This window comes from Aythya marila, assembly GCF_965140915.1.
Source record: "Aythya marila genome assembly, chromosome: 13".
Lineage (NCBI taxonomy): Eukaryota > Metazoa > Chordata > Aves > Anseriformes > Anatidae > Aythya > Aythya marila.
The window spans coordinates 1650372-1664009 of NC_139054.1; positions in this window are offsets into that span (position 1 = coordinate 1650372).

Below are 13638 nucleotides of genomic sequence, written 5' to 3' on the forward strand. Positions count from 1 at the left end.
ATTCTGGAGCAGCTGGACAACCTGCATGTTAAAGATGAGCACAGGAGCATGAGCAGCCTGCAGGCATGGCCGTGCCCGTGCCTCCACCTCCATCTCCACTGCTTCCCCTTGCTCGGGCAGGCTGGGTGGTGGTGGCTGCGGGTCCCCACAGGAGTTAGAGCCAGCCAGGATATGTATACACTGTCCTGCAGTCATCTCAAGGCCATAAAACACAGTGGTGAGCTTCCTCCAAATGCATGGCTTTGGACATCATGCTCTCACTCAGGCTACATCTCTGAATTCCTATTATTTATACCCACTTGTGCTTGGCACCAGTTTCAGGTGCCTTTTCCCAGTGTGCTTGGGTTTAGGAAAAAAATCTTGCAGCTTTACATCAGGCTCACAGAAAGGCAGTAGCTCTGCCCAACATCCAGCAGCTTAATTGGGTCCACTGGAAACTGGGAAATGTAGACATCTTCTTGCTGAACTTACAGACTGCCTCCTTGGTAATTAAAGCCTCCTTAAATAAGTCACTGGAGACACCGACCGAGCACTGGGAGGGGTGGGCAGTGGCTGGGGAGCACAGAGGAAACCCAGCAGCCTGCAAACTCCCCCACAGCTCTTCTGGCAGCTTTCTGCCCTGTAGAAAATCCCCTTCCAATCCACAGATACCTGCTGCTTCGGGGCAGAGGTGGCTCCCTCGCCCAGACGTTGACACTGTGGTTTATTCTCTCCCAGCTATCTGCAGAACTGCTGGTAGCCAACACACTGACACTGTTGTGAGGCTGTAAGAATGTGTTATCTGCTTGCACTAACATGGGGAACCAGGGAAAAAAAAAACCTTGTGAAGGAGTCTAAGTTTACCCGAAAATGAAGCCAAACGAGTTTTTCTCTCCTCCTTCTGTGTGCTGCGGTAATGGAGTGAGTTCGAATCTGGAGGTATCAAATTCATTGCAGCTTAAATGTTTCATGTGGGCTGGAAGAGCAGAGCTTTTAAAAAGGTTTCATTGAATGTTGTTTCTCCTCGCGCAGTCTCCCTGCTTGTGCAAATTGCACCAAGCCCTGCCACAAGCAGCCCATTCACGGTGATGCTGGTGACCGGATTCCCCTCCACTCACCAAGCTGCCCTTCCATTGAGGGGTTTGTGTTTTGCGGACACGCTGTGGGCTCCTTTCATCTCTCAGCCTCTGCTGGGGCTATTTTTGACTGTCAGGTTCAAGCAGAGCTGACGTGGGAACTGTTGCACCCTGCGTGTTTGCAGCCAGAGGGACCTGGGTGCTGAGCGCAGCGCCCTCGGTACGCAGCTCAGAATAGATGCAGCTCAGGAAATCCTCCCAGGTAGACTGATAAAAAAAAGAACCCCAAACAAACAAAAACGAGTGTCGAGTGCCCCACCGACTAGAGAAAACCCTCAGGACACTGCAGAGAATGCTGGATTCCTGCCTGCTCCCCGGCTGAGCTGGAGATCACACGCATGTTGCGGCCCAGGGAGGTTGGTGAGCTGAGATTTTGCTCTGTCTATGTCCCAGGGCTTGTTTTGTGGCAGTTGATGGATTTTTTTTCATCTTGTTTGTCCTGGTTTAGTGTAGCAGGGCTGCCAGGGACCCAGAGCACTCGCAGATGGCCATTCCTGCTGCACTGGCTTGGTTTCCTTCTGCTCGTTCCCCGGGAGCTTCTCCCTTGGGGAGAAGGGACCAGACACCTTCCTTCCTTCCTCCCTTCCCAACTTGAAACCTCTCTTTAGAGGGGGTTACAGGCTTCGTGTGCTCTGCCAGACCGAGCACGGCGCTGCGTGCAGCCAGGAAAAGCAGCATCACGCTGTCCGTGCTTCGCTGCACCCGACGTGTTGCTCTCTGGCTGCACTTTTGCTGGGTTCTGGCCCTGCTTTCGCACACGGAGCTGCACCAGGCTCCGTGCCAGTTGCTGTTTCGCCTGTGGCTCTCCAGATCAAAGGAGAGATGCACGCAGCCCCTGCCAGCAGCACAGGTTGAGGTTTTCCAGCTGAGGTGCTGGGTCCAGCCAGCCTGCAGGGGAGGCTGAGGCTGGGCTGCTCGCAGGGCTTCCCTGGGGAAGAGAGATCAGGGGGTGCTTTGTGCTTGGACGCGTGCAGAGTAACCAAAACAGGACTAAAACAAATTGTCATTTCAGGCAGTTCATTACCAGCTAGCGCCCACATTTCAAATCTCTTTTTCTCTGCACTATAAAGGCACATTATAATCGCTTCCAAATCCTACTTTAAAATTTTCTCAGCAAATGTCCCCAAGAATCTCCCTTGCTGGCATTGTTTGAGGAAGCCTTTGAAATCTGGCAAGGAAAAAAAGGCTCTGAGCTAGGCAAACCCTTTGTAAAGATTTAAGACAATTTTTCAAGTCCTGAAACCTGCTGTTTATCATCCAGTTCACTACAGCAGAGTGGCAGCGCATGAAGAAAGCAGCATACTACCTGTTGCAAAAACTGTGCAGACAACTGAAACAGAGGTGTTACTGCTCCTCCACACCTGTCTGAGTGTGAGCCACAAGATCGGAGGCAAATCCTGAATGACAACATGTGTGAAATTGGTTTTGTTTTCAAAAAATGCAACAAAAATGGTCCCCAAACACTGCCTATGTCCATGCTGCCAGGGCAGTCCTGCAAAACAATTAATTTTTACAGTAAACCTTTCCTCATCCCTTACTGAGGAGCTCCTACCATAATTAATACTCTTTCTGGAAAGACTTTAATATTGTAATTCTGAAAGTCATGGCTCAAAACACGTAACATTTTTTCAGTGTAAGATTAATGCAGAACTGTTGATTTGTCTCATAAACGGCACAAATATTTTCCAGTTGTCCTTACCCAGTGTGCCTAGCCCATGGATGCTGGTACAAATCCAGCCATGGAGTCTGCTGACAGAGCTGAGCAACACGCAGCCAGCAAGGAAGCGTCTGAGAGTTATCCCACGCTTTGTCCCACGTGAACCCAAACCTCTGCACAGGAATGACAACATCTGAAATAAGTCACGACGGCTCCAGGGTATGCTCTTTCTTCAGAGCTGTCACTCAGAACGTAACTAATGCATAAATCAAAGTGAATTGCAGAAAATGTTCAGGAATCTCACACAATGTGACAGACACCTTCAGAGGCAGGTTTTCCCTTAATTCCTTTAAGCCAATGTATGCTTTCAGAAAAGTTTCTTGAAACTATCCAGTTGCTTCCATCAAGACCCCTCGGCTTTTTGACCAGCTGGCACTGGGGATTCCAGCAGCCCATTTTTGGGGAGCTGACTGCTGGATGTGTAAAACACGGCTTGTACCTCCTTGCCCCAGCACTGTAGGTTTGGTAGAAGTGGTAAATGAGGGCAGCTGGGCTGCTCCTGCCCAGGAAGCCGTGGGTTTGTGGGAGGGCTGCGCTGTCCCCAGGTCCCCACCCCATGTCGGATGACAGACCGCCTCGCCAAACACAGCAGTGGGGGCTTGGGTAGAAAAAAAGAAAACATCCATAAATGTTAGAGACCAGCAGCTGGCAAATCTATACGTACGAAAACAAATAAGCACGAGCTTTGATTGTTCGAGTTCACAGCAGAGATTACTTACCTTGGCAGATACATATTCAAGACATACGGCTTGTAATTCCTTAGCTAGTGCTAAGCAAAACCATGTGTTCTTCTAAAATAAGGGGAAAGTTTAACTCCGGCGCTGCAAGGACACAGGAATGGTCATAGCTCGTGCTCACAGCAAAACTAAACCAAGAAGGGGTCCAGAGAGGAGAGCAAAACTGAGCAGCATCTTGGAAGAGAAGCCAGAGGCAGGTTATAGCCCCTCGCAGGGATGGAGAAAGTCTGATACATGGCTGCGTGCGGGTGAAGAACAGGGTATATGATCACAAACTTCTCAAGTGGTGAGAAGTTATGGTGACTTCCAGGACTCTGTGTGTGCAATATTCTCCCCAAAGCAGTCAGGGGCCATTTCGGTGGCTCCTTTCCCCTCCTCTCCTTAGGAAGGTGAGCCACAGCCATGAGGCTGCTTGCCTACCTCCCCTCTTCACAGCCTGCAACAAACATTTAAGAAACTGAAAGCTCTGTTGCCTGCAAAAGGCTCAGAGGATGAAAAAACCCAGGCTCTTAAAGTCAGCTTGCTCTCACTTTACCCTTAAGGAACCCAAGCCAACCACAACGGTGGCGAAGTTGAGCCCATGCACTGGGTACGTTGACTCCTTCCAGCAGAAGGAGAATCTTAATTATTCTGCCTCCCTTCTTCTCCAAATAAAGGACCATTACTGAAAATAGTTGTAGAGCTGCTGCTGCCAATGCAGCAAAAGACCCAAAAAGGCCTCGATTTTGGTTTGTTTCTGGTTCATCTATTTCATGAATGGTATTTTTTTAGTGCTGTTGAAAGTTAAGATTGAACAGTCATTTGGCAACACTGTCCTCATTAAAAGATAGCACGATAAAAAAAAAATAAATAAAAAAATTAAAAAATGAAAGCACGTTAAAAAGAATGAGATTGTGAAACACAGGCAGTCTGTTTAACCCCGGGCTGAGCTCACACCAGCAGGGCCAGCAGCTGCTGCTCTGCCTTGGCCACAGCTCTCCGAGCACGGGCACACGGCAGAGCCAGCAGCTGCCAGCGGTACGTGCAAAGTGCTCCTGGGATTAAAGGTGCATCCGTCATCGTTGTGAATTAGCAGAGGCCAAGTTTGTGTGTGAAGAATTAACATGAAGGGAAAAAAAAAAAAAAAAAAGAAAAAAGAAAAAAGGCAAAAGGCTATAGTTTTATATTGCTCACATTGCAAACAGATGTCCTACCAGTACTGGAGCAGGGCACCCCAGCCAAAGAGGTGAAATCATACTTCTCAAGGGATGCTTAGAAAGAAGTCATTCACTCCGAGGTGAGCCAGAGGACCATGTGCTTGGCAGTTGGGGGCAGCTTGTACCAAAAGGCTGCGTTGGGAAAGGGGAGTGATGAGCAATTTGGAAGTGATTCAGCAGGATTTTGGAGAGGGTAGGAAAGGTGGTTTGGGAAGGCTAAGGAAAACAAAGGGGAGGAAAAATGTTCACAGAAGAGGTGTAACAAAGACTTGATGGAGAGGGGAGAGCCTCTGGCAACTGTTTTTGCTCCAAAAAATGTTAGTAGGATCAAAGTTGTGCTTAGGGAGGCTCTGCTCCTTTTCAAACTGCTTTGGAAGAGCTGTGCTCAGTGAAAGTGATTGCGGTAAACCCTTTAAACAGGGAGCTTGTAACGTAACCTGCGCTATTTAAAGATGTGTTGGTAGTAGGATAAACATAGTATTTGCTAGCAATGATTGGAAAAGTTGCTCACAATTTTCGTGAGGACACCTACATGTATCACAAGGCCCAGCAGAGCCCAGCTGTGCCACTCCCCAGGGAGAGCTCCCAAAGCACGACTGCCCTGAGCCGCTGCCGTGCCCACCCGTGCCGCTCACACCACTGGGGACACGAGGAGCCACGTGTGGCTGTCAGTGTGCTGTAGGACATGGGGTGACAACCCCAAGGTCCTGGCCAAATGCCAGGGTATTTAATTGCTTTTTGTCTCCCCGAATTCCTCCGGTGCTTCCCTTTGGGCGTGCTGGCTTCTGCTTCCTGTCCTGAATCGCAGCGCAGTGCAGCTGGAGCCACGTTCCCCCAGGCACAGAGCTGGGAGATGGTGGCTTGATTGAAAACTCATTGTTTTCCAGTCCTGCGAGGAAACTGCATCCACAACTCATGCAGAAGAGCTGCCTAGCTGCGGGGCTGGGGGTCCTGCCTGGGGCCCTGCCTTTGCCATGGAAAGCACGCCGAGGTGACGGCACCGTGCTGCTGGCAAGCATGCACAGCTGCAGCTCGCCTGTCAGCAGCCAAATCCCCGGACAGACAGAGCTGCCCTCGAAGGCCAGGGTTCAAAAAGGGCAATTTGCAGGAGCAGGGAGGTTCCTCTGCCAAGGGGGAGGCAATCCGGCCGCACGCCACGCTCGCTGTGGGTAGGCGCATCGCCGCGGCCTCGGCACGCCGTCGGGCTCTGAACGTGCGCTGCAGTCAGAGCGGGTATCGCAGCCCGCTGCTCCCCGACCTCCCCAGCCCTCCCCGGGGAATACAGCATGCAGTCAGGCCCAGCAGCGAAGGAGTTGGGAAGCTGGGTCATTTGGAAGCTTTTTGGTTGCACGAGGTTAATAGAAACCGTTTCCAAGACACACAGAACAGCTCCAGCAAAGCAGGCCTGCGGGCTGTGAACTGTATCACTCGCTCGCTGGGTTCAGTGAGAATCTTCCTGGCTTTCTTTTCGCTGATCAAATCCTCAGCTCTGACAAAGGCAGCAGTGGCAGGGAATGGCCGGGATAATCCTGCAGGCGATGGCAGTGCTCAGCGACCAGTACTCAGGTGGGACTGGGACCATGAGCAAAGCCTCAGCACTGCTCCTGGTCCACCTGCATGCTCAGCTCTGGAGAGGAAGAGAACTGGGGCTCCAGGTCAGTGACGTGAAGTGTAGAAGGGAAATTAGGGCCCACGCCCTCTGTAACTTTCTGCAATGTGCAAAGAAATCTAGAAAATTAATTAATTTTCTAGTTTTCTTTAGCTCTTTTACACAAAAAGCATCCCATCTTCACCCATTTCATAGCTGCTTTGCTTCTGAGGAGTCTATGATAACAAATTTGTGAAATTACATCACGAGAAACAAGAAGCTTCTCAGTAATCAGCAGGAAAGGCCTTTAGTCTGTCTATTTAAAACTTCAGGGGTTCGCTCCAGCCTGTCACGCTGAGGGGAGAGGCTTCGTGTCAAACGTTCGGTAAAATCCTTCCGTGGAGCATGTCCTCTCCCACTTGACAAGAGCGACAGCAAAAGAGGGAAGACAGGAATCCGGCAGTAAATCCTGCTCCAAGTCACAGGAAATACGTCTGTCCTTCTCCGCTCATTTAGTGATGCTAAATTAGGAAGCCCACGAGTTAGGAGTGGGGCTGCCGTGGGTAAAGCTCCTCAGAGCCTGGCTCTCACGCTGTGCCCATCGAGCCAAGCCTGCAGCACACAAATTAACTAACATCTAGGTGCCTTCAGCAAAAAAAAAAAAGACTCAGTGCCCTGAAAGCAGATGGAAGAGCCTGCGAGGTGGCCGCGGTGTTGGGAAGCAAAGACATGAGGTGAGGATGCTGCACCCTGGGCATGCAGGCTCAGGCCAGGGAGAGAGGAGAGCAGGAAAACCCAAACCTCTGGATCAGATCAGATCAAACCTCTGGATCAGATCAGATCAAACCTCTCCCAGATCAGACGAGTTGCAACAGGAACTGCTCGCATCCGAAGAGAGCAGCAGGAGAGCCCACGAGGGCAGAGAAGGGACAGCAGTGTCAGATGGTTTGCAGGCTCAGCCTGGAAGGACATCACTGGTGTCAGCCAGTCAACAGAGAAAAGGTTAAAGAAAAAAGTCACTGCTCCGCTGCTGTTGCTTTCCTCTGGAAAAAAACAATGCTTTCTGAAATGTTTCTTCCCCTCTGATATGGAAAATGTTACAAAAGGATTTCCATTCTTATCTAGGGGGCTCCTAGACAGAGTGACCTTTCCCGTGGCGGGGCCGACTGCTTCTCCACGCCCCTCCTCCTTTCAGGAGCACAGACATTTTAAGACAAGCAGCTTTTTCTCAGTGTATTTTCCATTTTTTTTTGTCTTTATGCTCTTTTTCAACCTGATGGCACCACAACAATGCCCTTATCCTCTAAAAGGACTGGATCTCAGCCTCTCTGTGGAGCAGCCGAGAGCTGCAAATGTCTCACAGAAAGTCATCGTTGTTGGAACAAATACTCCGCCGGTGCCCCGTGGCAGCCTTGCTACCAGAAACGAATATGCATCATGACAGGCACACCAGGGTACTGCTGTACCCGGACCTCCGAGCACGGCAGGGGGACATCTGTCCTCACCGCACCACGACCTGTTGGCAGCAACCGAGCGGGGCCCAGGTGTCACACGCTGAGCCTCCCTGCAGCCCCCAACTTAGCACCTTGGGCACTCCGAGGAAGCGAGCAGAGGCCTTCTGCTGCTGCTGAATGCACCCGTGTTTGCTGTAAAACCACAGCAGTGGCACTGAGAGGTGTTGCAGTGCTCGGCCCGTTAACAGCTCTCCAGGTGACCCCACGGAAACCTGGCTGATTCCCCTCCCGGAGCCACGCAGCACGCAGCTCACCTTCCCCTGCCACGTTTCCTCAGCACCAGCATGGGCATGGATCTGGGGCTGTGAATTTAAAGCCTGGGGATTAACTTGTAATTCCAGGCTGAACTCCCACTGGGTGCCAAGTGTCTGCCAGGAGCTGCAGGAGGGACCTTTCCTCACATCGGGGGAACCTTTGGATTCCAGCTTGCAGTGAACTACTGCAAGATGCTTTTAAATTAACAGAGAAGGAAATTGGCCAGGGCTTGTAGTGGCAAACCCAATGTTACTTTCACATTGCTTTAGCACAGATGCAAATAGCGGTTCACAAAGTTAGGCAAAATATTGTTCTTTTACATGTAACATCCTACTTTCCTTAGGAACACTGGCACCTTTTTGGAGTCTCTGGAAAAAAAAAATAATTAAAAAAAAAGTGAGAACCTCTTTTGCTGGTAGGAAAAAATGCACTACCCTAGGGCATTAAATCCATATTTTTATCTCCTCAGAAACCGTGTTTCAATCAGAAAAACAAACCAGCTGTTACCAAAATAGAAAAAAAAAATAATAAAAAATCAAATCTATCAAACAAGGGCATTACCGATGCGGCTGGGAGCATATTACTCTGAGCATCCGTTGTGGAGAACCTTTCAGAGCACAAACAATTAAAACCCGCGCAGCCAGCCTTGAACGATGCTTTGTAAAAAGCTTAATTGCAATCAGATTGACGTGATGCCAAAATGCTACCAACAATGGGCTGGTAGAGAGCAGGAGTTAAGTGGTGGTGCAACGTGGATAATGCTGCTTTGGTTTGCATAGCGCTGCCCAGCTCTAAGTTTGTGCAACAGAAAAGCGCACGGCTTGGCGAGATTAGCCCCGTTAATGCGCTTTACTAACAGCACTCGGGGGTGAAGGGCTGGGTCTGGGTGCAGCCCTGCACACCAGCACGCCTCGCTGCAAGGCCAGGAGGTGGTCGTGGGCTGTGCCATGCCCAGAGCAGGCACCTTCTGTGCTAAGATGTGCTCCGGGGTCATCTGCTGAGAAGGCATTGGGAAAGCACCAGCTATACCCACTCCTAGCTATTGCAGTGGCTGGGATACCACTGAGAATTGGAAGTATTTAATTTCTAGTCCTTTCTAGCCTATTTTTTGTTGCACTAACAAATCCTCTGATAACAGCCGTGCTGTTACATGTGGTGATGCTGTGAGAGCCGCCCTGGCCAGTGATGGAGCTCACTGATTGAGCTCCGTTTCCGTCCCCCGGGGGTGACGCAGCCACACAGGGGGTGATGTTTCCTCAGCCCACGGGGCTGTGAATCACAGGGCTTCATCCTGCCTTCCTAGGCACAGCCGAAACCCTGCGAGCACCCAAAACTCATTGCACGGAAAGCGAAACCCAGAAAACGCCGGTGGGGAGATCATTCTCCCAAGCCATTTTAAGGGAAGCAGCTGCCCTCTAGAGGGAGCAGGACCAGGATTAATAGAGACTCCTTAAGAAAATGCAGAAAACAGGCTTCCTCTAGAGGACAAGGGCAGCTGGGATGACTGCCTTGCATTGCTGGCATGGTGCAGAGGTGCTGCGGGCTGGGGTGGGCAGCACATCCCCAGCCCCTCTCCCTTCCTCACCCCCTGCCTCACAGGGAGAGAAGCCCCCCACAGAGCTCACGGCTTCCCCGTCTGTAACAACTCTTCCAAATCCGTGTCAGAAAATGCATCTTGAGGATGCTATTAGTAATAGCAGTGTCATGCTCACTCGGTATTGTGAATTGTATGCCACCGAGCTGAAGGGTTTCTTTCCAGTGTATGTGTGCTACGGTTTTGTCTGGTTTTCCATTATTCAGCCCACACGGGCTTTTCCCGCTTCCCTCGGGAGCCTCCGCTGAAGCCCAACAGTCCGCATTGTTAGGAAACGTTTCCTGATATTCAGCTGCTTCTTCCTTCTATTCATGCACAGCAGAATTGCCAGCTCCTGCCCGGTTGTGCCTTCAATTGTTCGAGGTGCTCCAGCCTCCTTTCCAACTCTGACTTTTTGCCATCAGAACCCAGCGCTTCACCAGCTTCTCATGTCCTTTGGGCTCGTGTTGCTGAACCCAAATATCCCCCGGTATCCCCCGCTGTCCCCTGCTGGTTCAGCTCAGTGCTCTGCAGTGTCCCCGCCGCGGCACAGCCCCGAAAGCCGGCTGCTCCCAGCGGGTGCTGGCAGGGGCTCGCACCGGCAGCCGAGCAGCTTTGCTGGAAACCACCTGCTCCTTTTCCAGGGGATAAGATTTCGGCATCGCCGGTGCCTCTTGTCAAAACAATGGTATACATTACCTCCTGTTTATTAACGCCGGGATCCTGAAGCATGCAAAACTGAAAGCCGGTCCCTTTGAACTGGGTAAAGAGAGTTGGTGAACCCAGATCCCACCCCAAATCGGGACAGTTTCTGAACTAGTTCTGAAGGAGGGAACAATCAGGCATTTTGTTCTTGCCTGAAGCATCTTTTGTGTGCTAAACCTGTCCTGGATGCAGTTTCTGAAGTGAGACATCATGGGCTAGATTTGGTCATGCACAACTGGAAATTGCTTCGTGTTATGGGGAAAAATGACTAACGAGTAGGGAGGCTGCAGAAAGAACCTGTTGACAAGGAAAATTAAAGACTCTGAAGCTACCGAGACACACTTGGAAGAGCCTGGTTAAGTTACTGTGAAACATGGAAAGCAAAGAGAGGCGTGCCTCGAGGCATGGTGAGGACACCGTCCAAAAGACTGACGCTCCTAGCTTATTGATGATGCTGCCTGGCAAAGAAAAGCAGAGGTTTAGGAAAAAAAACACCTGGTTTGGAGGGATATTCAGGTTCAGGGACTTGGTGCCGCAGGAGGTTTCTGTTTGACCAAGCAAACAGTATGGATTTCTGTTTTACTTTTTGCTCAGTGAAACACATTTCAGCAGCTCATATTCTAATGCCTTCCCTTCAAGTTAATTGCACTTAATAAAGGCAGGCCCTCAGGACTCATGAAGGAAAATAGCTGCTATTTGATGGGTCTAAAACCGAGGGAAATAAATCACGGATTAATCAGTTAATCCAGCACTTCAGTGGATGGAGTAAACCTGTGTGTGAGGAGGCCGGGTTCACCAGGAGCCTGCCAGCTCTGGCAGCGCTGGGGGCTTGCTGGGCGTTCAGTCACTGTGCTGGCACCAGCAGCACCTGCCCCCTGCCCCAAAGGGCTTTGACTTCAATAAACAGCTGGAAAAGAAATATGCTGTCCTTATTAGCAAAAAGCCCTGCTGGAGAGGGAAGTAATGGAGCTCTGAGTGCAGGCAAGTTAACAAAACAGGGTTTACAAATGAAGGCTTCTTAAAGTTGCACGGATACTGATTCAAGTGAGCACTTGCTTTTTTTTTTGTCACCTATCTGCAGCATTTAAAATGATTTTTAAATGCCCTTCTATATGCACATTTAAAAACAAATAGACAGGATGAGGCTTTGCATTTTCATTTGATTCCAAAACAATTTTTATAGCCTTTTTATAAAACTCTTCAAAAAGTATTTCAAGTGGAAACACTGACAAACCATTAAGCGTTAGTGAACACTGCAGCGTTAGTGAGCTCCTGATGGGTTCTGCTACATCTGCTCAGGAATTTTCCTTCAAAGTCTTTTCCAGCAGAGATTGTGGTTTCTGTAAAGTGACATTTTTTTCCCAGGAAAATATCAGTGTTACTAATTTTTTCCTTAATTTTCCTGGAGAACATCTGAAGGAAATTCTCTGTTCAAACTGAGTTGAACCTTTTTTTTTTAATCATCCAAATGTTTCCTTTGGGGTCACCCCAGCATTAACCTCATTCCACAGGAGCTGCTGTCCTAAGGCTGCTGCTTTAAAAGCCTGAGACCTTAGGAAGCTGTGAGCCTCGCAGGCTGAGGAAATGATACAGGACATCATAAGGATGCAATGCACACAGGCAACATTTTTCAATACATCACTTTGAAAGCTCAAAGGGCAGATATTATGGCAACATGTGGTTACTTGTTTCACTAAGCTGGGTCCCTGTGCTGCTCTGATGCTGGGAAGCCACCCATGGATGGTCCATTTTAACCACTGCAGCTTAACAGCAGGTTGGGCACAGGCTTTTCTACAGCAGGGAGGGCTCCCCAGTGCCTCCCATCATCTGGGATGTGCTGCCGTACCCAGATGAACTAAAGCCCTGCAATATTTAGCTACCAAATGACAAATTAAGTCTGCAGCTGTAAGAAAGCAAAGAGAGGAAATAAGTCTTGCCAATGAACAGAGGAGGAAGGGGAAAAGCTAATGTCTATATCATATATATTCCAGTGGCCTTTAAAATGCAATTTTGATTTAGTTTCTGCTCTTTGGCTCCTCTGAGAGCTTGTAAGTGCCCTGAAGTAGGAGTCTGGGCACAATAAAGCATCGATTGACTGGAATTGTTTGACAGCATAAGAGTTAACCATTAATCGTCCAGAAATGCAGTATGCTACTGTTCTGGGTACATTTTTTCCGAAGTTCAGGTATTCCTGCCTGGCTCATATCAACAGGAATTTCGTATGCCAGTCCAACAGCCCCCGGACCATGAACACAACACGCAACCAGAAACACAAGAGAAGAAAAACATCAGTAAAACAAGCAGAAAATCAGAGTACTACAAACAGGGGGTAGAACCTGTGCTTAAACATGTTATGCCTTCTCAGCAGCCATGGTTTCCAATGAGACAACAGTCCAGTTTGCCTTGTTTTCCAAAATAACGAGAGATTATTGATGTACTGCCAATGTTTTAACAAGGAGAGCTTGCTACATCTCACCCTATCCCAAATCTAAGATGAACACCATGAGATCAGGGTGGGGACAGCAGCTGAGTGGTGCAGAGAGGGGAGATGAAGAGCCACGAAGTCTACTCATTGTTTTTCCATTTTAAAGAAAACACTCGCCTGTAACTGTAACCCAGAAGAGAGGCAGCCACCTCCGTTTTTCATGTTTGGCAAACAAACCTATGTTAAGGGTACTTTGCTGGAAATGTTTGTACTTTATTCGTTTAAAAAAATATACAGAGCACATTGATAGCACAGCATTTGGCCTATTTAAACTGGTGTGGCAAGAGGGCAAAAGCATGTTGTGCATTGCTTTGCGAAATGTCCCGTGGATGGGACCAGGAAGATATTGCTCTGGGGACCTTTTCTTTCTCCTTAATACAAAAAACTTTTTTTGTTCCATAGGGGAAAAAATATATATATATATTTTAAATGAACTCTGGGGGCTGAAGGGTAGCATCATGGGCCATCTCAGAGGTTCTACTACATACCATCTAGTTTTGGTTATAGCTAGCAGAAAAAGATGCTCCTTTTTAAAGAACAAAAAGAAAAGGCAAGGTGACTGAATACCCTGTTCACTAGAGATGCTTTGAGTTCAGTAGTAACCCTGGATGGAGAGCAGGTTGTAACCACTGCAGTGGATTAGAATGACGAATTCCATGAAGGACAAAAATACCATCCCCAATCTCCTGTTTAGTTAGCGGTAACATTATAAGGAGGAGTTCCTGAGAGCCCTTGAAGTTCACAACAGCTGAA